Source organism: Triturus cristatus, chromosome 4_2 (genome assembly GCF_964204655.1).
Source record: "Triturus cristatus chromosome 4_2, aTriCri1.1, whole genome shotgun sequence".
NCBI lineage: Eukaryota > Metazoa > Chordata > Amphibia > Caudata > Salamandridae > Triturus > Triturus cristatus.
Genome location: NC_140586.1, coordinates 544,429,255 through 544,451,630, shown reverse-complemented (window position 1 = coordinate 544,451,630; position 22,376 = coordinate 544,429,255). Strand labels below are relative to the sequence as shown.

Below are 22,376 nucleotides of genomic sequence, written 5' to 3'. Positions count from 1 at the left end.
GCAAAAGGATACTTGCTTGAATTGAAAGCACGAAGTCCGTCAGAAAGAGGAACCACTCCTCCTTCGTTATCCCTTTCACTCGTATTCACACCAAATAGCTTGGAAGTCCTTTTTAGCTGGTGTGACAAAGCGCGAGTCATGCCCCCTCAATTAAATATGCACATCTTCCTCCACTTTACCGGGTGCCTCCAACTCTGCAGGGCGGGCTCCCAGACAGGAATGGAGAATCCTGTGAGCTCCGTTTTTTCGTATATATATATATATATATATATATATATGTATATATATATATATATGTATATGTATATTCACTGAAAAAACCATAGGTTTCACACATGTTATAGTTAGCGGAAATTTTACTGATAAAAAACCAATGAAATTCCCCCGTTATAGTTAGTGCAGGAAACTATAACTCACGCGACCGCAATCCTCTGCTGATGCTAATACTGTATTTAGACACTTATTTGCCCATGTCTTCTTCCATAAATTTTTAGCTATACATATATTAGAAATATTTTTTTTTCATAAAGACACATATGTCATCAGCAGAAGATTGCGGTCGCGTGAGTTATAGTTTCCTGCACTAACTATAACGGGGGAATTTCATTGGTTTTTTATCAGTAAAATTTCCGCTAACTATAACATGTGTGAAACCTATGGTTTTTTCAGTGAATTTGCAAGGTTTTTTAAATGCTAATTCCTAACTATAACGTGTGTGAAACCTATGGTTTTTTCAGTGAATTTGTACGGTTTTTTAAATGCTAAGTTACTTTACGCCATTCGTGGCGTGCGCGCCCACTTAACGCAGTTCGTTCCGTGCGCGCACAGTGAGCACGCGGTGCGCTTCGCGCACCGCGTGCCCACGTTACGCTAGATGGGCCATGTACGCACGATGCGCTTCGCGCACCGTGCGCACATGGAGGACATATTATGCGCTTCCTTGTGATAGGTAATCTGTTGAAATTGTTTGGGGAAATGCTGTGCTCTTATATGCCATGCACAAATGGTGGCCTTCGGCCACCATTTGCACACGGGTGCATGGGCGCTGTCTAAACAGCCCCTTTATATGTTTTTGGCATTTGTTTATCAGCTCCCCCCTCAGAGTGCGAGAGAGAAAATGGCGGCCGCCGCTTCCTGGTTTCGACCGATTCGAATGTTTACTAAGATCTAAGGGCCAATCAGAATCGCGCTCGCGCACGCCACCGTACGCGTACGGTAAGCGCACCGTAAGCGCACCGTAAGCTGGCTCAGATATATATATATATTGATTTAAAGGCTATTTTCTCAGAATCTACTGAACAGATTTACACCAAACCTACAAAAGGCACTTCCTTGACCTGAGGACTACCTCTCTGCCAAATTTCAAGTAATTCTGTTCAGCCGTTCGGGCTGTAGCTGTGTCTAAAGGGCCTATGGAAAAATGCATGGGAAAAACGCGTTTTGGGACCCCCCTTTTATCTCAGCCCCCGCTTGACGTATCCCCCCCGAGACTTTCAGGGTAGGAGCGGAGCGTAGCGCCCCACCTATTTTGAAAAATTCGCAAGGATTCGTCGACCGGCGCAAAAGTTATTCAAAATAGAATGTTGCGGATTTCCTATGGAAACGTGGTCCTAACTAGAACTACCAACTGGCGACCGCCAGTAGGTAATGTGTATATATATGTATATGTATATATATGTATATGTATGTATATGTATATGTATGTATGTGTGTGTATATATATATATATATATATAATGTATGTATATATGTATATATATATATATGTATGTATATATATTCACACACAAGACCTCCAGGCACAGGAGCCCCAGACCCTTCAGGGCAGCCTCACATCAATGGTCCCGGAGAGACCCATCTTACTGATACAACATCACAGACAACGGGTGAGGCTCAATACCGGAGTTAAGGATTTAATTGTAGGTACAGCAACGCATTTAAAACTCCGTCTCCTTACGCGTTTCAGCGACCTTTCGCCTTGCTCACAGGTTGGAGTATGTAAATCCCAAATGAAATCGTGCGCGCCTTTTCATTACAAAGTCACGTGACAGTTTGATACACATCAAGTCCCATAATGCCTTTCTTTCAGCCTGTACTGCAGGGGATTTGATAACCACCATCTGCCTTCAAATTGTAAGTTAACGTTTGTGCTGGCATTGTACATAGTGGGGTATTATCTTTACACTGTCAAATGCAATTAATGTCATGCTCAGTGCTCCGTACTTTTCGGTAACTGCCGCCAAAGCCTTTCCTCCAGCACGATCGAGGCGGGGGTCACCCACTTCGAATCCCTTCCAAAACCGCCGTAGATTTGCACCATTGGCTTGCCTAGGTTAGGCTCCCGGCGGTGAGTGGGTCGAGCTCCAGATTCAATATTCACACACAAGACCTCCAGGCACAGGAGCCCCAGACCCTTCAGGGCAGCCTCACATCAATGGTCCCGAAGAGACCCATCTTACTGATACAACATCACAGACAACGGGTGAGGCTCAATACCGGAGTTAAGGATTAAATTGTAGGTACAGCAACGCATTTAAAACTCCGTCTCCTTACGCGTTTCAGCGACCTTTCGCCTTGCTCACAGGTTGGAGTATGTAAATCTCAAATGAAATCGTGCGCGCCTTTTCATTACAAAGTCACGTGACAGTTTGATACACATCAAGTCCCATAATGCCTTTCTTTCAGCCTGTACTGCAGGGGATTTGATAACCACCATCTGCCTTCAAATTGTAAGTTAACGTTTGTGCTGGCATTGTACATAGTGGGGTATTATCTTTACACTGTCAAATGCAATTAATGTCATGCTCAGTGCTCCGTACTTTTCGGTAACTGCAGCCAAAGCCTTTCCTCCAGCACGATCGAGGCGGGGGTCACCCACTTCGAATCCCTTCCAAAACCGTAATGTATATATATATATATATATATATATAATGTGTGTGTGTATATATATATATATATATATATATATATATATATATATGTATATGTCAAAGCTCCAGTTGCCTACCCACGTATTGAGCAGCACTCGAGACACAAACTGAAGGTGGCAAGCCTTTAATCAGGGGTACAAGCAGGCTCCTGTTGGCGATTTTCATCAGACAGCCATAACGCAAATCGCCTGACGCGTTTCGAGAATGTGTTTCTCTTCCTCAGAGGCAGTCGCATTGATGGATACGTGCGCCGGTCTCCATCCTTAATAGCCATATCACGCCCCCAAATGGGCCGGTCAAATGTCCCGAGGCATTATGGATTTCGAAGTCCCGGTGAATAAAACCACAGATGGTGCACTAATTTCTGTCCATTTTGAAGCCCTCAGATGGGCCACCACCAACAGCGTCCACTTTCAATCCCCAGTTTGTGCTCCACTGTGCGGCTCGACAAATGTCCTGCCGCGTGGCCCCCTAATCTTGACGGGGTGGTGCAAGCTCGACGGCCGGGCCGCCGTCAAATATCAAAGCTCCAGTTGCCTACCCACGCATTGAGCAGCACTCGAGACACAAACTGAAGGTGGCAAGCCTTTAATCAGGGGTACAAGCAGGCTCCTGTTGGCGGTTTTCATCCGACAGCCATAACGCGAATCGCCTGACGCGTTTCGAGAATGTGTTTCTCTTCCTCAGAGGCAGTCGCATTGATGGATACGTGCGCCGGTCTCCATCCTTAATAGCCACGGACTGCAAGTCCCACAATACATTGTGGTGAAAGTCATCTTATCCGTCCATCTGAGGACGTCAATTATGTTAATTGTGTGGGAGTGTCCAAAGCACAAACTCAGTTAAAAGCCTCTGAAGACGAGCGGCGGCTCAGAAATGCGTCAGGCTAACATCAATTTAACTGGATGGCTGAAGTCACATCGGGCTGTGAAGTGGTCCTTGCCCGATTCGAAACTACTGCGGAGTGCGTCCTTGACTTGTGGGCACCTTGGAGCGCATATATATATATATATATATATATATATATATATATATATATATATATATATATATATATATATTCTTCCTTCCTCTTTCTGAATGCAGACACTTTATCTCCCCTTTCTGCCCATCAGTGTGTCTTTCACTTCCCGACTTCCATTCTGTGCTGTAATCCAAAGAAATGCCTGTGTGAGCAGGATCTGAAAGAAACACGTTAGTTAGATTCCTCACCTTAGAATATCCCCAGGCGTTGGGCTGGATCCGGAAAGTTTTTTCGTCAGCAATACCCTTGCGCGTCGCTTGACGTTGTCGGAGTACTTAGACGCCGCCCTCGCGCGCTGACTTCCGTTCTTCTTTTTTCCACACCAGACAGCGCCGATCCAGGAAGAGCATACCCTTTTAGTAATTTTTTGACTAAACTTTTGGTCTATTCTGTCGACTCAACTCTGGTGCCGGTAAGATGCCTGGTTTCAAACCCTGTGACTCCTGAGCCGACTGATGTCGGTTAAGGACCACCACCGCCGGTGCCTCTACTGCCTTGGGGCCGACAACGATTCCGCGTCGAGCCTCGACTGCCGGGCCCTGACTTCGAAGGCTAGGCGGGAGCGGTCCCGCAAGCTACTGGAGTTCAGGCAGTCGGCTCCGCGTCGCTCACAGTCCCGGTGGAGAACGAGGTCAAGGGACCGGTCGCGGAGCCGCAGTCATCACCACCACTCATCTGGTTCCAAGTCTTCGGGTAAGTCGAAGCATAGTAAGAAGTCCAAGAGGCGACATCGCTTCTTCGGACTCACCTTGCTGGTTGCGCGACTCGGCTGAGGGTTCGGGTGGTACCACCCACGCGGCTCCGTCTGAGCCGCAGGAGTTGCGTCCGTCCCCATACCCGCCGGTCCCTGGGACCGACGCGACTCCGGCGGAGGTCAGTGCCTTTCTCTCAGCCATGAGGGACCTGGCTCTGCCGTTGACGCCTGCCGGCACGCCTTCAGGCCCCGTGGGCTCGACTGGGAGGCCCAGCGAGTCGGCAGCCCCGGCGCCGTCGCCGACTTGGGTCCCGACGCCGCAGGTCCCCGTGGGATCCAGGCCTGGATCTCAGTCGGTGCCGGTCGACCTTAAGACCCCTCAGCCGGCGCAGACTCCGGTACTACCTCCGGCGCCGCCTTCCGACGACGCCGTTCCCAGGTTCTGTCCCGCGTCCGACGCCGATGGGTGGCAATTTCATCTTCTGCCCGGCTCTGATCATGCCACCCATCTACCAGGAATCGGATGACGGTGACGACTGGGAGGGGTCTGAGGACCCTCTGGCCCTACAGGGCCAGTTATCACAGGACTGGGCAGGGCAGATGAGCTGGGGGATACCAGTGGCCTTGATACCTCCCCTGACACTGGCTTCATCTCTCCTCCGAAAGTGGCTTCGAGGAAGGTGCCGCATTTTCTGTGGTGCTGCACAAGGGGGCCGAAGCCCATGGGCTGGAGCTACCTGCTGTGGCCGTGAGGACGAACCTCCTCGCAGAAGTGCTTCAACCGTCCGCAAGCTCCTCGGAGCCTCTGCTGCAGTTCAATGAGGCACTCGGTGACGTTCTGAAGGGCACCTGGTCCAAGCCCTCCACAGTTCCTCCTGTGGACCGGAAAGTGGCCCGGCGCCACCGCCCTGCACCGGGCGACCCCAGTTTTCTGTCCCAACACCCCACGCCCGAGAGCCTGGTTATCCAGGCCTCTACTTCCCAGACCTCCTTCCCGTCCGCTCCCCCGGATCGGGAATCCAAAAGGCTTGAGCAGTTTGAGAAGAAGCTGTTCTCCTTTCTGTTTGGGGTTGCGGTCTATCAACACCGTCTGCCTTTTGGACCGTTACTCCCACTCCCTGTGGGATATGGTGGAGGACGTGCTGCCCCAGTGTCTGGAGGAGGCCCGGACACTGCTCGCCCAGGCTCTTGCCGAGGTGCGGGATGCAGCGCGGCATGCCATCCGATGTGGACTGGACACTACGGACTCGCTGGGTAGGGCAATGTCTACCATGGTGGCGCTTTGTCGCCATGCCTTGCTGCGGTTCACGAGTTTTTCTGGGGATGTCAAGAGCACCCTCATGGACATGTCCTTCGATGGCAGTCGCCTTTAAGGACTCCAGGGCTACGGCCAAGTCCTTGGGCATCTCGGCCCGCGCCCGCAAACTTCCGCTTTTTGCCCCTTTCGTGGCCAAGCAAGGGGCGCCCCCTCACGTCCGCCTAGCCACAGGCCGCAGAACCAACCTCCACGCGGTCGCGGATTCCGCCTAGGCGGTACAGCGGGTCAACGTGCCGGTCCGTCCACATCTACCCCAGCAGCATCTGCCTCAAAGCCCTCCTAGTCCGTGCTTTCAGACCCATTCCACGCCAGTGGGAGGCAGGTTTCGCCATCACCTGCTCCACTGGCGTTCCATCACGTCGGACAGGTGGGTGCTGCAAATCGTCCGAAAGGGCTACTCCCTTCCCTTCGAGGCAACCCCTCCAGCCATGCCACCGCAGTGCCACCGAATTTCGGGGGATCACTTGCAACTTCTGCAGGAGGAAGTACGGCCCTCTTGGCCAAGGGGGTCATTGAGCGCGTTCCTGGTCCAGAAGTAGGTCGTGGTTGTTATTCCCACTACTTTCTGGTTCCCAAGAAGGGCAAAGGGGGCCTACGCCCTATCTTGGACCTCAGGAGCGTCAACACCTTTCTCCAGAAGGAGAAGTTAGGGATGCTCACTGTAGCTCATGTTCTGACTGCCCTAGACCCTGGAGACTGGATGGTAGCGTTGGACTTGCAGGACGCATACTTTCACATCCCCGTCCTGCTGACCCACCGGCCTTACCTGCGATTCACGGTGGGCCAGGAGCATTTTCAGTTTACCGTGCTCCCCTTCGGCCTCACCAGTGCCCCTCGGGTGTTCACGTAAGTGATGGCGGTGGTTGCAACTTATCTGCGCAGATCAGGGGTTTCAGTCTTCCCCCTATCTCGACGACTGGGAAGGCGGGCTCGCCCCAGGCAGTCGTCTCCCACCTCCAGACTACGGCAGACCTCTTGCATTCGCTGGGGTTCTCCATCAATGTGCCAAAGTCGCATCTGAGTCCCTCCCAGCAGCTCCTCTTCATCGGAGCGGTTCTGGACTCGACGCAGTTCCGTGCCTATCCTCCGGAACAGCGGGTTCGGGATATTCAGGCTCCGATTCCCATCTTTCGGCCTCTATCCCGTGTTTCGGTCAGGTTGGTGCTGCGGCTTCTGGGTCTGATTGCCTCCTGCATCCTGTTGGTGCATCACGCCAGGTGGCGAATGTGGGCTCTGCAGTGGGACCTGAAGTTTCAGTGGGCCCAGCATTGGGGCAACCTGTCCGACCACGTCCTGATCTCAGAGGGCACTGCGAGTCACTTGCAGTGGTGGCTCACGGATCACGATTGAGTCAGTGGCAGATTCCTCTCCCTACCCCAACCGGAGCACGTAGTGGTGACGGATGCGTCCCTCCTAGGATGGGGAGGCCACATGGGAGAGGCGGAGATCAGAGGCCTCTGGTCTCCGACGGAGTCCCGGCTCCATATCCACCTTCTGGAGCTGAGGGCGATCCGGCTTACACTGAAGGCATTCCTTCCCTCTGTCCGGGGAAGTGTAGTGCAGGTGTTCACAGACAACACCACCGCCATGTGGTATTGCAACAAACAAGGCGGGGTGGGGTCGTGGACCCTTTGTCAGGAGGCTCTGCGCCTCTGGACATGGCTGGAACATCAGGGCATCACCCTGGTGGTTCAGCATCTGGCAGGCTCTCTGAACGCCAGAGCAGACTAACTCAGCCGCCGGTGCTTGATGGATCACGAATGGGGTCTGAAATCGGACGTGGCGCACGGCCACTTTCGGCAGTGGGGAGAGCCTTGGTTAGATCTATTCGCCACCGAAGAGAACGCGCAATGTCAGCAGTTCTGTGCGTTGGAGTTTCCAAGGCGGCACTCGCTCGGGGACGCCTTTCGTCGCGAGTGGAGTTGTGGTCTGGTGTACGCCTTTCCACCTATACCACTTCTGCCCAGAGTGCTGAAGAAGATCAAGCGCGACTGAGCCCAAGTCATCTTGGTGGCTCCGGATTGGGCACGAAGATTCTGGTATCCCGAGCTACTCAGTCTGTCGATCGATCCCCCGAAACGACTGCTGGGGTATCTATTCTAAGGTGAGGAATCGAACTATTGTGTTTCTTTCAGATGAACAAGTTACTTACCTTCGATAACGATATATCGTAAGAAACATTAGTTAGTTAGATTCCTCACCGACCCACCCATCCTCCCCGTTCTGCGAACTGATATCAAGGGTTGAGGTTATCCCTTTCAGGGCCCTAGACTTTTTTGGCACCAGTGTCGGTCTCTTGCATGGCTCTGCGTTCCTGGCGCGGAAAGCTGTGTACAAGAACTGACGGCAGCGCGCGAGGGCGGCGTCTAAGTACTCCGACGTCATCCCGGCGCACGACGCCGACGACGGACACGGAGCCGCAAACGACGCCTAGCGACGCGCAAGGGTATTGCTGACAAAAAATCTTTCCGGATCCAGCCTAACACCTGGGGATATTGTAAGGTGAGGAATCTAACTAACTAATGTTTCTTTCGGATATATCGTTCCCGAAGGTAAGTAACTTGTTTGTCAGGCGCGGAACTCTACGGAGACCGGCAACTCTGTTCATGTTTGGGCCTAACAATGTGCCTGACCACTAATCCTGTAAGTTGGTCCCAACTAATCAGGAGGATGAAGCCTAGGGTTTGCTGCCACTCTCGGTTGCCATGCTCACCACGTGCATATCCACATACAGTAAGGACCCCATGCATACCCACATACAGTAAGGAAGAGGAAAAGTATGCCCTATGCATGTGAATCGAGCTAGTTGCTGCTGCCATCTGCAGGCTGCTATGATGGCTGTGCAGTCTGTGCACCTTGAGTCCATATATCGCTGTAAAGGCTACATGTATGGGACCAAAAGCCTGAGAGAACAAGCATTGAAAATGCAATAGGTCTTGCCTTTGATTAAGTTAAAGCCATTTGCTTTGCTAATGGTATTGTATAGCAAAGCATATGGCTTTAACTCAATGAAAGTCGAGACCTATTGCATTTTTAATGCTTGTTTAGGCTTGAGTTCAGGGGTTTCAGCTCTCACATTTATACCCCTAAATGCCTTGGAAGTCTTTGTGTTCAGTGGGCTCTGAGCCCGGTCCAAACCAGACCTGGGTGTCTTTCTGACAGTGCACGCCTTCTTTCTTTGATAGTCAGAGTCTGGGCCTCAGACACTCCGCAGGAGGTGGAGCCATTCTTTTGTGGCAGCAGTACAGCCCTCTTCGCATCAAAGGGGCTACTCCTCCCACCACACCAAATGCAGGCCAGCCTGTTGCTATCTCACCAACTCCTCCCTGGTGTCAGTATACTTCCCAGACCCGGTCTCATCCAAACCCAGACAGTCAATACACAACCAGGCAGATGCATGCAGGATGGTTAGGACAAAAAAACAGCCACTTCTCAAAGTGTGGTTTCTAAACACACAAATCAAAAACCATCTTCACAAAAATATGTTATTAAATTCTGAGTTCAGGCACACTAAACTCCATCTCTTTATCTTATGCCTATGGGAAGATATGCTGGAAACATGTCCCTCAGCATTCGCCATTCCTCTGGGCAAGATGGCCTTGGCCTTGCATCAGTGAAAAACAACTTTGGCAGTATTTCATGGTCAGCACATGGTACACACCTCAGTACATGTCCTACCTTTCACATACACTGCACCCTGCCCAGGGGGGTACCTTGGGCCTACTATAGGGGTGTCTGATGTGCATAAAAAGGGAAGGGTAAGGCCTGGCAAGTGGGTGCACTTGTCAGGACAACAAGGCAGTTAACACACTGCGCGCATGCACTGCAGTGGCAGGCCAGAAATCTTTTTAGGGCTACTCGTGTGGGTGGCGCAATTAGTGCTGCAGGCCCACTAGTGGCATTTGCATTACCAGCCCTGTCACACATAGTGCACTTTACTAATAAGACAAATATGCCAATTATGGACAATCAATTACCATAACACTTTATACAGGGAGCACTTGCAATTTGACACTAATCAGCAGTGGCAAAGTGCCCAAAGCATCTAAGCCAGCAAAACTAAATCCATCACAGCATCAAAAATAGAGGAGGTAGAGGCAAAAACTCAGGGGTAACCACGCCAAGAAATGCCAGGTCTAAAAACAGCCTTAAATACATCCCAGACACCATTCATGGGGGCGTCCCTTTCTTCATTAAGAAAATAATATTTGTGTATCTGGTGGCCTATTTCCTCCCTAATAGTAGAGTCTTGCAAAAAGGAGGGGCGAAGGAGCCTGGTGCCGGGGCATCGCATGAGTCCTAGCTCCAAACGAACCAAGTGTAGCTTAAAGATTAAGGCCTGAGATCTAATACAAGTGTATGCTGACTGAAGATGACCTAACTCCCAATGTGGTGGAGCTTCACCCCCCACTTTCCTTGTACTCTAATACAGTAACCAAACGAAAGATGGCAAGAACAAACTCATCTGAACAAGTAGATTCCTGTAAAAACGGAGGGTTAAGTGACCGATCTGTAGGGTCGGCGTGCGAGGACTAAGATCAACTTGCTCTCCACCAACCAAGGAGCCCCCGCAACACGCCCGTAGGTCCCCAGGCAATACTCATCCCTTCCAGGTCCATCCAGCATACCAGGAGGGAGGGCCCCACCTCCACTCCACATCAATTTACCTCTTCGTAAGCTAACTCAAAAGCGACCCCCTGCATTGCTGCTTTAAAGTCACAATTCCACTGCCGGTGTATATTCCTCACGTTTTGAGCCTTTAGGCGGCAGCTGTTCCAAACCTCTCTGACTTGTCAAAATCTTTCTTTGGTCCTCTGGGTGACCCCAAAAAGCTGAAGCCATTTCCCGATTCCAAAACACTTTCATTTGAATGGGTGTGTTCTCGCTGTCCAGAACGCTTAAGACAGGGGCCAGTCCCTATCTCCTGGGCTCCATCGGCTCACAAGCTGTCTTCCCCCAGGCTTCTCCATCCTCTAACCCCAAATTATACTTTACTGCTCACTGTCCAACAACATAAATGTCCTCCATGTGCCTTGAACATTTATTTTATTTTTTCAATTTTTATTTTAGTTTTAGTTAGTAGAAATACAGTTTCAGTGGATACATCACACACCGTATTGAATAAGATTGTAGCTAGATAACCATATACAACTATGAATGAAACCATCAGGTTTAGTATATCTGTGACAGGCATCAAGTAGCACGATAGAGCGCTATTTCAGCAATATAACAGAAGAATGTTACATTAGAAGGTATTTTGGTGTCTGGGAGGCCAATGAGAACGACGCTGTTCTTGGATGAGGCATCCGAGCCAGTCTGCTGTAGGTGGTAGGTCCAAAGTGGTTTCCAAAAATCTTTAGTTAGAGATGCAGGGTGTCGTTCCTGAGCATGTATTTCTGCTTGCTCTCTACAGTATATCATGTCCCATATCTAGGGATCATGCCTGGGCACTTTTTTGTGCATTCAGTGTATAGCCACTGTCCTCTTGGCTAGTAAGGGGTCCATCGCTACAAACTGCTACAGTCTTTTGGGAGAGTGTATAGTAGTGGTCAATATAGCAACATAAGGCGAGAGGGGGACACAGCATGACCCACCATGTCACTCACTATGCCAAACACTCAGGACCAATACTCTGACATCTTAGTGCAGCTTCATGCAATATGCAAAAACCCACATTAACTCCCCCACACTACTTACATGGCACCGCAGCATGACCGGCGGATTTAGCTAGCCTTTCGGGGGTAATATAGAGCTGGTATAGAAATCTGAAGTGTATAATCTTGAGGCGATATGTAAGAGGAACATCACGCACCTGTGCACAGCAGTTAGACCCCCATGTGCCGAGTATCGGGGCCCCAGTTCCACTTCCCTCTCTGACCTGCTGGTGTGGAATGAGGCTGAGGCATGCGAGACAGACTCTTTATGTGCCTTGAGCATTTATGTCGAAGGCTGTTCTTGATACCCTGGGCTCAGTCGTACTGAGGTTTACCGCCCTGGGCAGCTCCAGCCTGCTCAATCCATCCACTTCTGGGGAGACCTGGGTGTTTGTTCCTTTTGTGGAGTTCCCAGTGTTGCAGCATCCATCAGTTTAACCACCAGGGTTGCCGCTCTCTGAAAGCTTGTGACTGTGTAACGTTTATCTCCCAGTTTGAAAAAAGGCCAAAGAGATATGTTAATCTGTATTTCATAACTAACAGGTGCAACATTGCGCACCAAGTCTTGGATGCACTTTAGCAACAAACAAAAATCACTGTAGTCAGCGGACACTAATCCAGTTTATCCAAATTTAATCCATTCTTTTGCGTTCTTCGATGCTTTCAATATTGAAACAGCAGCAGCGTCATGATTCCTATTTTCAAAATTATGAGATTCAAATCCAGGCGTTTTTTTTTCAACATGTAGAAATTCACAGTTCGTCATACATAGCCTGATGGAATAACCCTAATGCATTTTGGGCAGAGGCACTTCGTCGGGGGTTAACTAGAAATGTAAAGAAAGTCACATCAGCAACCATCACTGACCACATACTTCAAAACGTCAGTTGTCAGACCCTCATTTGGGCTGGTTCAATGAATACTGCACATTATCCCATGAATACTAATAAAAATGTGCAGTGCATAATGTGATTGAAAACCCATGCAGAAAGTGTATCGTAAATAATTAATGAAAACATAAACGCATTTCACCCATGACTAAAAATTAAAATCCATACTAAGCAATAACCCCTGTGAATTGAATGCATTACAAAAGCCCAGTAAAAAAATTACCAATCATACACCCACCCTAATCCAACAATGTAAACTGTGATCTAAACAGAAGGTACTCTGTAAGCAACAATGTGTCAGCGCCATAATTTACTGCTTAACCAACTGTATTTAATGGCATTGTAATAGAGTTTCTTAGTGATTGGTTTTTTTAACTCTGTTCACTGTTGATAAGTTATTTGGACAACAGTGTGATAGATTGTGCAGGAGTAGTCCTGAAAGCAAACCTTGCCAATTCCCTTGGCCCTTCTCAAGCCTTCCTTTTTTTTCGGAGTATCAATGAAAATTGACCTGCACATCTCTGGGACTCTGTTACTGGGTACGTCTCCTAGTGCCAGAGAGGTGCATCCTCTACATTCAAATTTACAGGTGACAACAAATGCCCCAAGATTAGAGTCTATGACTTCTCACATATGCCACAGAGCCTCAAGGTTTCTCTCCTCAAACAAATCTCCTCCAATTTGTCAAGGGCTCCCATTAGTTGTTCTTTCATAGTGTCATCCCTGGACAGTGTTGCAGCCTGACCCTCCTCCAGATTCTCTGGCCCACTGAGTCAACATCAGATCGGAGCTCCGTGATTCTGGACTAGATCTCAGCGCTGATCTGCAAGGTTTTTGTCAAAGTCCTCCAGGAGTACCTTCTGGAGCTCAACCTTGAAAGTGCAAAAGCACTCCAGCAGGTCCTATATGGTCAGGCCATATTGATCAGAGGGGAATGAGCGAGAGGATCCAGAGACCCTCAGGGGTCACGGTTTCTGACTGGGGCCTATCAGGATTGGCCAAGAGGACGTCACGGACCGAGTTCTTCTTGGGGGCATATGGGAGTAATAAACCTACAGTTACCATTCTCCAACGGCCACTGCGCCCAAAGAGACACCCTCTCTTCAGTGTCACAACATAGAGGCTTACAACATCATATAATTCTGTGGGAGGTCTAAGTCCTCAGGGGGCCATCGGCAAAATCTCAGTGCTGTCTGCTGCTGCTTTCATTAGACCATCTGCGGAGCTCATCCTCTGCCCCCACCAGCCTCGTACTCCACCATGTCCATGTGGGGCTGAGGCCCCACAGCCGTCCAAGGCCCCCTAGACAACACTGTCTCCACGGAGAAGCTGCCAGTCAGGCCTCTCTTGCTGCTTGCCCCGGACGACGCCCAGAGCACCATCCGGGCCAGACAGCTTTCCGTTTTCTGCGTTGCCTAGCACACAATAATAGATGAGGAAACTACCTTAAACTGCTTTCTGATAGATATCGGTAGTTCTTGGTACCCCAGATGAAGAGGCTTATGATTTGATACTCTGCACAATGCATAGTTTAGGGAATTCTGAAGAGCTGGGTATGATATCACCCTGGTGTTTAAGTTTACCTGATAGTGGAAAAGTGACCCCTTGTGGTCTTGAAAGCCAAACGCCCCTTAACATCTTGCTTACCATGGGATGCTCCCTTAGGTTCACGCTGTCCACCACTATACTTTCTGCCAATTTAACAGTGTTTACAGACCTGTAAACCTGACCCACCACAATAATTATTTAGGGGAGAGGAGTTGGCCTAACGGCTAGGGCGGTCGACCTCGAATCTGGGGAACTTGGATCGAGTCTCGGCAATGACTCTGAACATCATTTCTGAAGGTCTGGAGGACCATACATTAAATCATTGGGTCCTGCATATTTTAGAAAAGAGGTGCACCCTACTGTTCCAGCAGCAATTCTCTTCATTCCCCTAAGCCTTCCCAGTAGTCTCTTCATCTGGAAGACAACCTTCAGTTACTGCAGCAGATGGTGACAGTCCTGCTGCAGAAAGATGTGTTCTGAGCCTACCCTCCTCCACAGAGAATCCAGCACATTCAAGATATGATTCCGATGCCTTGGATGGGTGTTCTGCTCATGCTAGGTCTGTTAGCTTTTTGCACCCTCCTATTCACACATTCACTCTGGCACATTAGGACCCTCCAGTGTGTCTCCGCCAGCAGTGGTTCCAGCACCTAGGACATCTGATCAAATCCATTGTGGTTTTTAATGACACTGCAGCAGACTTAAGCTAGTGGTCGACAGAGGAGGACCTGACTAAAGGATAGTCCTTCAGTTCAACCCCAGCCAAGAATGCAGAGGTGATGGGCGTGCAGCTAGAGGAACTGGAGAATAGAGGCCTTAGGTCTCCAGAGGAGCAGGTTCTGCAAATCAACCTGCTTGAACTGCAGGACAATACGACCCACTGTGGTATGTCTAAAAGCAGGGAAGTGTGGGGATCCCTGTCAAGGAGAGCTGAGACGCTGCATTTGGGCACACTGGCATGGGATGTGGCTGATAGCCAAACATCTGACCGGCTCATTGAACCCCAGGGATGACAGCTTACGTCACCTCATCTTGGGGACCATGAGTGGCCTTTTCATTCTGAGGTCATTGAGAACAGCTTTGCCCAGTGGGGCATGCCTTGGGTAGATCTGTATTCCACTCTCGTCAGTGCCCAGTGTTCTATGCCCTCCAGTATCCATTGTAGAGTGCCTTGGGGAGTGTGTTTCCATTTCACTGTGCGTTTCCTCCTATACTCTGTATTCTTCGGGTTAAGAGGAAAATTTGCTAAGATTGGGCCCAAGTAATCCTCATTGTCCCGGACTGGCTGAGAAGGATCTGAGGCCTCTCCCTGTGTCTTCTGCTTACTCTCTCTGTCTCTCAGGGCAGTCCTCCTCTGCTAGTTTGAGGGACAGGTTCAGCACCCAAATCTCCAGAATCTACATGTTGGGGGGAGGGGGTTGTTTGGGAAAAGGGGGGGGGGGGATTGTGGTGGGTGGGGGTGACACCTGAGCTCTTTTTAGCTGCCACAGGAGGTGGTTGACCTAATCCTATCTGCTTATTGCCTTTCCATGGAGTCAATTTATTCCACTGCACTGAACACCAGGTAGACTAGATCCCTTGAATGCCTGTTCGTTGGAAATCTTACAGCTTACAGTTTCCATTATCCTTGACCCAACAGGGTTGTGTGGTGGGCATGGTCAAAGTATATATGGCATCCTTATCAGCCTTTCTATGCCTCCTATATCTACCTTCTCGATTCAAGTTGTCGGATGTGCGGTTTCTGAAGAGACTCAGATAGGTTTCCTCCAACTTCTTTCGTCGTGCCCCAGTGGGGCCTAAACCTTGTTCGTGCTCCATTTGATCCTTGTTTGTTACATTTACTAATATTAAAAAAACAGTTTTTCTGGTTTCTGTGACCTCAGTGAGGTGCGTCAGCGAACACAGGCCCTGAGCTTTCGTTGCCGTTTACATGCTTTTTCCCAGACAAGCTTGTCCTTACAAAGAGGCTATCCTGCCATAAGTGGCAACTTCCTTCCATCTGGTCAGTCTTATCACCCTGCCAACTTCCCCTCCCCATCCAACTAAGTAGGTGTAGTGTTTCCACAGCCTGGACACCAGTTCAGTTAATATAATGACTGCACAAAAAATATCAAGTCTGATGACCAACTCTTCAAAGGGTACAAAGGCAGCAAAAAAGACAACATGGTTCAGAAGAGGACCATGTTCCTCTGGGGTCTAATGTGCATTAAAATGTGCTATGCAGTTGCAAAGAAGGTGCTGCTTGAAGAAATCTGTGCCTATTCCACCTGGCAAAATATTCCACCACAGTGTTAGTCAGAAATGTTCTGGTGGCTAAGGTCTGCGTAGCAACAAGACAGCCTTCCCTTCATACCTATGCTGAACATTATTTTCTGGGCTCTGAAGTGAGAAGGGACTGCTATTTTATTTGCTCATTACTGTAGGATTTTCTTTTTTGACCTTTCTCCACACCCTAACCCAGGGGTGGCTACCAGTTTGAAATCTGTTCACAGGGGAGAACTGATTGAAGTAACCATCAGAAGAAAGTTACTTACCTTTAGTAAAAAAAAAAGTTCTGCTGGATATTCTTTCTACCTGCAGATTCCTGACTGACCTCTCCCCCCACACTTCCACAGGAAATGTTAATCTAAATAAGATACCTGTTTACATTGCTGTACCTCACTGTTGCAACTACTGATGTCTTAGCTCAGCTGCACCTCGAAAGTCATTGTTGAAAACAGACAAGAATTGACATCAGGGTGCAGAGGTTCAGTGCTATATGTCTCCTGTGACATCACCACAACTCCACATCCGGTGCCTACATAGAGCAAGTGCCCGCTAGTGGTGCAAAGAGATATCTCAGAACGTTCTGTATCAAGTAGCGCTTAGGATATTAAGGGGTGAGCAATCTGTAGGTCGATTGAGTATCCACCAGAAAAATTGTTTCCGATGGTAAGCAACTTTTTCGTTATCTACTCTCTCAGCCCAGATGTACATTGTGAATACCACCAGCCTCCTGTCTGAAACCAACTTATAGGCTCAGTGCATCACAGAAACTTGGCTTGTAGACCTCTCATCCCCCCCAAAAAAACTCCTCTTAGTGGGACAGAAGATCATCTTCTGAATCAGAGTGGCCAAGAAACTGGGACCGGTGGGTATAGTCTTCAGTGCCACTAACCTGTTCAGAGCTACCCAGTACAGCTTGGTCTTCAATTGAATGCATCTTTGCCTGCTGTGTAATTAACCCGAAAGGTGTATTCGTTGTTTTATTGGTCTGTTTCTCCCTAGTATATAACTCTGAATTGGATGAGTTCCTCAAAATGGCCCTCCATCTGTTGACCCCAATTAAGAAAATTGTATTCATCAAACAATTAACCTTTAGGTCAATAGACCAGATTATAAGTATCTTCACAAATTAGAATGCCCAGGGCTCTTTTCAGGTGTTGAACGTCCTAATGCCACCAGTTGGTCAAATGCTAGACTGTGTGTTTACATATTATGTCAATACTATTGTTGTGTAGTTCCTATACATCTATATAGGATCTGCACGTTTAGACAGCATAAACTGTGGGACTGGTGTCCAGACTGATTCCAGACACCCCCACTAGATATGTTTGTCTGTATACCGCTAGCTCACAGTGCCACTATGAACCCCTATTACCAAGGAGGGAATAGTTTCTGGCAACTATCGAACATGACAACCCTGTCCCCTCAGGGATCGTGGAAACAGTGCAGTACTTTTTGCTCATTGAGCAAATATAATGGGGTGACCCGGTGTCCCACAGAACCTGGGTGGGCTTATTATATAAATACAATGGTTCTGTCGGGAATTTCTAATTTCTTTTAGAAAGTTCAAAAAATATTCATTACATGTAACAGATATCAGATGAATGAGGAAAGAAACACACCAATAAAAAGTTTGCAATTTGGTAATTTAGGGGATTAAGTATTATGGGTTGTCGTAATACAGAAGTTCAAAAGAGCAAAATATTGGTGACTTGTGGTGATAAAGTGACATGTGATGATAAATAATAAATACAGTATATTTCAAATGCGGCAAAAGTGAATAAGTAAAACAGAAAGGTACATTATTTCTTGATATGTCTTTATGGTTTTTCACATATGCTACAAGATCCTGTGTGAATTAATCTGTGATCAGCAGCATTGTGTAGACTTATAAATGTGCGTCGACGTTTCGACCCTGTGTACTGCGCAAAATTTAATAAGCGTCACGGTGAGTCTTCCTCAGGACAGTGCGGATGGGTATACAGCCCAAGCGGAGATTTTAGTTAAGATCTGCGAGCGTGAAGGTTTTCTCAGTCTGAGTTGTAGTCCTTGTAAGTCAGGAGGAGGCCTTGAAGGTATCAAGGAACTTTGAGGTAAAAGGATTATGTCTTCAAAGCATTTAGGGATTTTAAGCCAGTCGCATCATTTACGCGATCTGTAGTTCAGCAAGTCTTGTCAGCTCTCAGTCACTCATGCTCACTTTGTCTCAGAGAGATACACAGGATAAACAATGGGGACATTTTCAATAAGTATTTAATGAATTTGCATCATTCTAGTGTAAAAGATGTGTGCTGCAACAACCATAAGACAGAAATGGATGTATACTGTAATAAGCAACAACAGGGTAAATAGATGGTAGAATTCTACCATAGTGCTAAAACAATGAATATATGCAGACATATAGATACATGACAGTAATAATGTGTACTCCTACGATGCTAACCATAACTAGATGTACCTAAATGTACCTAGCATGTATGTAGGTGTATAGCCAAGAATCCCCCTAGGATGAAGACAACCCCATTACCTGAAGTGAGAGATTGAAAGATGCCGCCTTGGTCTCGAGATGGGCACTCCGCAAGGGATGTCAGACCACTGCGTTCTGGAGTGTCTGCATGCAGGAACCTCAGCGTCTCGTGTCAGCATGGAAGTCTTCTCTCCTTTACCTTCCCCATCAAAGATATGGTGTTTATATACCCAAAAGGTACCGTCAGGGGTTCTGACTTGCTCTTTATGTCGGCCGAGGATGACCATCGTGATGAACCTTATACATAGTTATTATGCAGAAGATGGTAATCCTGCTGTGATTCTGAGAATCCTCATGCATAATAAATTAGGCTAGGTTTTGGGGGAAACTACACAACATTTATGCAGCACCTAACTCGGTAAAAGGTCAGTACCAAAATTGTTATATAGTACAATGGCAGGGAAAATATAGGTGAAAGGTTAGGTGACTACCCAGGCCTATATTGTGGTACATTAAGAGTCATAACACCCACTTCTCATCCGACTGGACGATATAGTACAAAAGTAACAAGGAGATATCTTTATAATTAATCATAAAAACATTGTTGATAATAACATTTTCTAAAAACAGAAAAATGCTAAAAAAGTTTAAGTCTTTTATGTGAACAAGCTCTATAAGTCCGTTAAAATATGTTTATATAAAGTTTGCGCAACTGAGTACGCCTGAAAGCCATGGTGCTTAGTAAGAACGAGAAAGCAAAAAAAAATGTACAATTCCAATTTCGGTTATTTTGGAAAAGAGGCCGAATTCTTCCCAGCACACGGAGAGCCAAATGTTTGTGTCCTGTGTGGGAGACGCAACATCACTGCTGCTTTCCTTCACAGACGACGGTCCCTGTAACACCTCACAGATCAGGTCAATCGAGCAAAGGTGATCCTCTTCAGTTCCCACAGCCGATGCAGAGGAAGCATTTGAAACATCCAAAGCCTGTGTTCCTGTGTAGAGCCGGTGCCCAATCCAACAGGAGCTGAAGCATCCTGTAGTCGCTCTAAGAATGCCAACATCAACATAGGAATATACTGAGGACACTGTACTACGTAGGCCTTTAACCCCTTCAGCGCTGCGCGGATTCCCCCGCGGTGCTGAAGGGTTCGAGCGTGGGCGGGGCCATGACGGAACGGTTCCGTCATGAGCACAGCTCAACCGATGCTCATGACGGAATCGTTCCGTCATGAGCATGGAAGGGGTTAACGGGTCCAGCAATGCATCCACTTCCAGAGGTGCAACCAATGGAAGTTGTAGAAGTCCAACACCCATTCTTTTCCACAGAATAGGCAGCAGAAAACCTGCTAAGCACAGCCAATCCAGACTGGTCGGAATGATACGAACCCAGACTCGCTTAGCTCCCGAAGTCTAGGTGTGCCCAGATGGAGTAACATGCAGTCACGGCAATGTTGCTCCAAGAGCATTTTTTCATCTCTTTGGTGATTGGGACGTCCATTACGTAGCAGAAAAATTAAAATCAGGATTCCCACTACCAGTCGCAGGATTAGCGGAAGCCCTCCAAAAACGCTTCCAAATACGGAGTGTATGAAGGCTGGAATCACTCCCAAGACTGTATGAAAGGTGCTTAACAGTGCAGAACCTATGGTCTTAAATAGGTGTACTATACCCTTGGTATCAGACATGTTGAAGATACATTGTACCATTTCTCCGAAATAGAAAGGGCAGTTAGTTCGTACTAGTGCCTGTATCTCAGCTGAGGACCTTGCAACTTGAAGATCAAAAGTTTCTCGGGCTGAGGTTAAGGGCACATCCTTCTGTAAAAGCATGGCTTTCAGTCGGCTCAGAAAATCAAACCGGATAAAGGAAACATTCAATGAAGGCCATAATGGCACCTCCCTGACTGTGTGGTTTGGTGGAAACAATTCCTGCATACAACAAGTAATCCTGGAACTTACTGTGACTATATATGCGATGCCTAGAAGCATCCCACAACAACCTTGCTCATTCAGCATTAAGTAACTCCTGTTCGAAAGCAGCTTGAACACTGGATTAAGCCACAGTGAAGCATAACATCCAGGCAAATTAGAGACCCACTTAATGAAGTCTTGCAGTCTGTACCACCGAGAAATATTTCAGTGTCCCAATTCCTTCATCTAAATCTATACAGTAATTCCAAAGATTCATGGATGAAGTCCTTACCCATTGCTTCATATCTCCCTACCTATTGGTAGTCTAGGCAATATTGAAATTGGAAAGTTGTTACTGGCAGTGTAATATGGCCATGACTTAACCATTCTGTGGACAGAGACTCTGCCACATGGAAAAGTAATTGGTCTAATTTTTTAGTGTGCAGCATTGTATACTTTGCATCTCTTTGTGCAATTGTTATCTGCCTTTGTTAAATTGTATGCAGAGAACAGAGACGTGCTGTTGATATATCGCCAGGGCACGTAACTAGAACACAATGATTGTAGCGTCCAGCTTAATTAAAGAATGGATCATAACTCTGATTGTCCGTGTTGTAAGATGCACAGATGCTGTTTCATTATATCTATTGCAGAAGACACAATGTTGCCGAGTGAATATATCCTAGATGTCAGTGTGGTCATTGCATTGTCAACCACTGCCAAAGCCTTTTCTAAGTTAACTCTGTTAATATCATGCAATCTCTCTGCAGCTTCCAATTGAGAGATTTTGCAAACCTCGTTGTAAATAGTGTATGAAGCTTTTACGGCGTGGCTTCCAGGGACCTAGCTAAAAATCCCATAAATCCATGTAATCTGAGAGTATGAATAAGTGTTGTTTCACCTGCGACAGTGTCGAGGTTCTTAGCCAATCGAGACATAACATCCCAACACTGTGTGATTTCACCACCCCAGATGTTCTCGTTGTACATAGGGTAGGTCAGGCCTATGGATACTAAACCCTTTGTTGGTACACTTGAAACTTGACTGACACCAATTTGTGTCGATAGGCCAGGAAGTCTGTTGAAGTGTCGTTCAGGAAGATGATTTGTTGTCGTTTGAGGCTCTAAATAGTGCCTCAGTCCCCTGAACCTGCCGTTCCTTAGTACCCCAGACTTATTTTATATCTATTGTGTCCTTCCATAAGTCGAAACCCTGTTCAGACAGTTGGGCAATAGTAAGCATATTTTTCTGTGCAGATGTAGGTGCAAGCTTGTAATAATGATCGTGGATCAGATGTATTAAACCCGGAAAAATGAGCAAACTTTTGTGCAAATGTTTCTGAACTACCTTTCGGTGGTGTCTGCAATGTTCCCATTGGTGATATGTGAAAACATTACGCGGGGTTCTTGTTTTATGCAAAAAATGATGACCATCATGTTGGTAACATTACATGGTGTCAAAATCAGACGTATCCTCATACATTTCATTTTTTACGAATGCAGCAGATTTTTCTAAATCAGACAGCATACTATTTACAGTTTCAAAATCCAAATAGTCAGAGTTTCTACTGGAGGTGATGATATAATTCAAAGAAATATTAAATTCATGTAGTATTTTCAAACGTTCATTGGGGCCACATACATTATATGAAACCCTATCCCAAACTATTCCTT

The 22,376-nt window shown here is 47.5% G+C and overlaps 1 protein-coding gene across 8 annotated transcripts in view; it reads left to right on the top strand.

Annotated features, from left to right (window-relative positions):
• Positions 1 to 22,376, top strand: part of ZNF644 (zinc finger protein 644) — a 580,031-nt gene that overhangs the window by 112,550 nt on the left and 445,105 nt on the right. The gene's annotated exons all lie outside the window — the stretch shown is intronic.